This window comes from Aquila chrysaetos, unplaced genomic scaffold (assembly GCF_900496995.4).
Source record: "Aquila chrysaetos chrysaetos unplaced genomic scaffold, bAquChr1.4, whole genome shotgun sequence".
Lineage (NCBI taxonomy): Eukaryota > Metazoa > Chordata > Aves > Accipitriformes > Accipitridae > Aquila > Aquila chrysaetos.
Window position 1 is genome coordinate 50,419 of NW_024470408.1, and position 4,220 is coordinate 54,638.

Here is a 4,220-nt window from a genome sequence, read left to right on the forward strand (position 1 = left end):
TTTTCTCATGGGTTTGTGGGGGGTTTTTTTGCTTTGTAAATTCTGGGGTGGGGGGGAAAAAATGGGAATTGTCTTCTCTGTTTCCACCGTTGGTGGGGAAACACCCCGACATTGTTCCTGCAGGGAAATACCTCAGTGTGGTTTCCGACGGTGAAACGCGTCTTCCCACGGGGAAAGAGGTCACCCGACGTGTCTCCCGTGGTCAAACAACCCAACGTGGCTTCCACAGTCAAACAACCCACCCGACACGTCTCCCACGGTGAAACACGGCGATTTTTCCACGAGGAAACACCCCAACATATTTCCCGTGGTGAAATATCCCAAATTATTTGCAACTTGAGGGTACAGCTGAATTACTGTGGGAACTAAACCTTTTCGGAGGTGACACAAACACAACCCCAGCTCTTGCGTTACTTCACACGGGGCGGTAGCAATAGGCTGAGTAATTAAAAACAAATAAAGGATAATGAACAATTTGGGACAAAACCGAGAATTGCCTGCTCGAGAAGTAAATTCTTGGGCTCGTCAAAGGCAGAAACTTGCTTGAGTTGACGGCAGCCACGTGCACACGTCCCTGTGCATCCGCTGTCCCTCTTTCTGGGCAGGTTTTTTTTTTTTAATATAATACATCAATAGCTCCATTTTTGAAACATAAATTAGAGAAAAAAAAAAAAAAAAACCAACAACCCAGCTGTTTCCCGCAAAGTCTATGCAAGGTCATTCTATTTCTACAGAAAACTTTCCTGTCATCAAGTCAGCAGGAAAACGCTGCCATCGGCAGCTGCTCGACTTCTGGAATATTTCACTTGACGTGAGAAACCCACAATAATGAGGGAGTTTCTGTGATCCCAACCGACCGGAGAAAGCTGGGGAATATCCTGAAGGGATTAATGTCAAAGAACCCCCCTGCAATTAATTAAAATAAATCCCAAAGCAATTAAAACAAATCGCAAAGCAATTATAACAAATCCCAAAGCAATTACAACCCCCCCCGGAATGTTTATAAAAAAATCCAAAGTATTTATAACTTCTCAAAGTGATGATAAAGTAAGTCCAAAGAAGTTAGAAGTTATCTCAAAGCATTTATAATAAATCCCAAAGCGATCATGGCAAACCCCCAAAGCATTTCCAAATTATCCCGCATGAGTTCTAGCAATTAAAGCAAAATCCCAAAGCAATTAAAGCAAATCACAAAGGAATTAAAAGAAATCCCAAAGCAATTAAAGCAAAATCTCAAAGCAATTAAAGCAAAATCCCAAAACAACTAAGGCAAATTCCCAAAGCAAATAAAGCAAAATCCCAAAGCAACCAGAAGAAATCCCAAAGCAACTAACGCAAATTCCCAAAGCAATTAAAGCAAATCCCAAAGTTATTAAAAGAAATCCCAAAGCAAGTAAAGCAAAAATCTCAAAGCAATTAAAGCAAAATCCCAAAGCAACTAAAGCAAATTCCCAAAGCAAGTAAAGCAAAATCCCAAAGCAATTAAATAAAAGCCCAAAGCAATTAAATAAAATCCCGCCCCATTTATAAATTATCCCCAAAGAATTCTAACAAACCCAAAACAATTAAATAAAAAAAAAAAGGTATAAATCACTGAATTTTGGCCTCTTGCAGCCGAGGAACCTTTCAACACCAACAATCTTCCCCGGGGTCACCAAATTCACCCGAAATCATGCAAAATCCAGCACAAATTAAACAGAATTAATCACTTGCTGGTTTTGGATGCCTTCCCCGGGCACAGGACTCAATTGCTATTTCTGAGCCCAAATATTTACAAGACTTCTGAGTTTGACGATTTCCCCAGAAAAATGTTTTCGCTGACATCGCTTATGAGCAACCAGGTGGTCTCTGTCCTAGAAAAGGGTATTTTCCTGGGAAAATAATCCCCGGGGATGAAGAAATTGCCTTTTTTCCCCCAAAAAAATGGGTGGAGGCCACCCCGGGAGATCAGCCCCTAAAAAGATGCACGGAAAAAATCATGCACCAGTGGGATTGGGGGGATTTTTGCAACTTTCTGCCCCAATGCTTCGAGGTTTTCTAGGGATGGTGGAAATCCGAAGCAAGGCCCACCGCAACGTGAAGCAAGGCCGGTTGCAAACCGAAGCGTGGTGCACTGCAAATCGAAGCGTGGTGTGTTGCAAATCGAAGCGTGGTGCATTGCAAACCGAAGCGTGGTGCATTGCAAATCGAAGCGTGGTGCGTTGCAACCCACAGCAACAGGCTTTGCAATCCAAAAGCAGCTGCTCTGCAATACAAAATAATGTGCATTGAATCCAAAATCAGTGCCGTTGCAATCCAGAACAAGGCCCATTGCAATCGAAAGCAAAGCCCGTTGCAATCCAAAGCAAGACCTGTTGCAATCCAGACCAATGCCTGTTTTAATCCAAAGCAAGTCCCATTGCAATCCAAAGCAAAGCCCGTTGCAATCCAAAGCAAGACCCGTTGCAATACAAAGCAAGGCCCGTTGCAATCCAGAACAAGGTCTGTTTTAATCCAAAGCAAGACCCGTTGCAATCCAATGCAAGGCCTGTTTTAATCCAAAGCTAGACCCATTGCAATCCAAAGCAAGACCCTTTGCAATCCGGAACAAGGCCTCTTTAAATCCAAAGCAAAGCCCGTTGCAATCCAAAGCAAGGCCCTTTGCAATCCAAAGCAAGGCCTATTGCAATCCAGAAGAAGACCCATTGCAATCCAAACCAAGACCCATTGCAATCCAAAGCAAGACCCGTTGCAATCCAAAGCAAAGCCCGTTGCAATCCAAAGCAAGACCCGTTGCAATACAAAGCAAGGCCCGTTGCAATCCAAAGCAAAGACTACTGCAATCCAGAAGAAGACCCATTGCAATCCAAACCAAGACCCATTGCAATCCAAAGCAAGACCCGTTGCAATCCAAAGCAAAGCCCGTTGCAATCCAAAGCAAGACCCGTTGCAATACAAAGCAAGGCCCGTTGCAATCCAAAGCAAAGACTACTGCAATCCAGAAGAAGACCCATTGCAATCCAAAGCAAGACCCATTGCAATCCAGAACAAGGCCTGGTTTAATCCAATGCAAGGCCCGTTGCAATCCAAACCAAGGCCCGTTGCAATCCAGAACAAGGCCTCTTTTAATCCAAAGCAAGACCCATTGCAATCCAGAACAAGACCCGTTGCAATCCAAAGCAAAGCCTATTGCAAACCAAAGCAAAGCCCATTGCAATCCAAAGCAAAGCCTATTGCAATCCAGAACAAGATCCGTTGTAATCCAAAGCAAGACCCACTGCAAACTGAAGCAAGACCCATTGCAATCCAAAGCAAAGCCCGTTGCAATCCAAAGCAAAGTCTATTGCAATCCAGAAGAAGACCCATTGCAATCCAAACCAAGACCCACTGCAATCCAAACCAAGACCCATTGCAATCCAATGCAAGGTCTGTTTTAATCCAAACCAAGACCCATTGCAATCCAATGCAAGGTCTGTTTTAATCCAAAGCAAGAACCATTGCAATCCAAAGCAAGACCCGTTGCAATCCAAAGAAAAGCCCGTTGCAATCCAAAGCAAGACCCGTTGCAATACAAAGCAAGGCCCGTTGCAATCCAATGCAAGGCCTGTTTTAATCCAAAGCAAGACCCATTGCAATCCAGACCAAGACCTGTTGCAAACCAAACCAAGACCCGTTGCAATCCAAAGCAAGACCCATTGCAATCCAAAGCAAGGCCCGTTGCAATCTGGAACAAGACCCGTTGCAATCCAATGCAAGGCCTGGTTTAATCCAAAGCAAGACCCGTCGCAATCCGAAGCGAGACCCGTCGCAAACCGAAGCAACAGGCGTCGCAATCCCAAGCGAGGAGCGCTGCAATGCAGCACGAGGCCTGTTTTAACCCAAAGCAAAGCCCCCTGCAAACCAAAGCAACAGGAATCGCAATCCTAAGCCAGGCCCGGCGCGACCCAAGGCTCCGCGCTTCGAAATCCCCGGCGAGCGGCATCGTCGCAAACCCCGGCGAGCGGCGTCATCGCAACCCGAAAGCCGCTCGCGCCGCCACCCGAACCCACCGGCGCTGAAATCCCGAGCCAGATGCCGTCACGCCGCCCCGGCTTCTCACTTTCCCGACCTTTTGCGGCCGCAATTATGCAAGATCCGGGGAGGGGGCGGAGGGCAGCAGAGATTTTTTTTTTTTTTTTTTGCTTTTTATTTACCTCTGGAAAGGGCAGGGTTGGGGGGGGGGGGGAGCAGAAATATCAGGT

General features: G+C 45.8%; 1 long non-coding RNA gene across 2 annotated transcripts; it reads right to left on the minus strand.

Annotated features, from left to right (window-relative positions):
* Nucleotides 1-1,572: 1,572 nt before the first annotated feature.
* Nucleotides 1,573-3,910, minus strand: LOC115338430. 2 transcript variants are annotated; one of them, XR_003922401.2, is made up of 2 exons: nt 2,852-3,910; nt 1,573-2,543 (listed from the first exon to the last, which is right to left on the minus strand). It is a non-coding gene; the product is annotated as an uncharacterized LOC115338430 (long non-coding RNA). The 2 variants fall into 2 exon arrangements; XR_005931944.1 differs by having other exon boundaries at nt 2,698-3,910.
* Nucleotides 3,911-4,220: the final 310 nt, after the last annotated feature.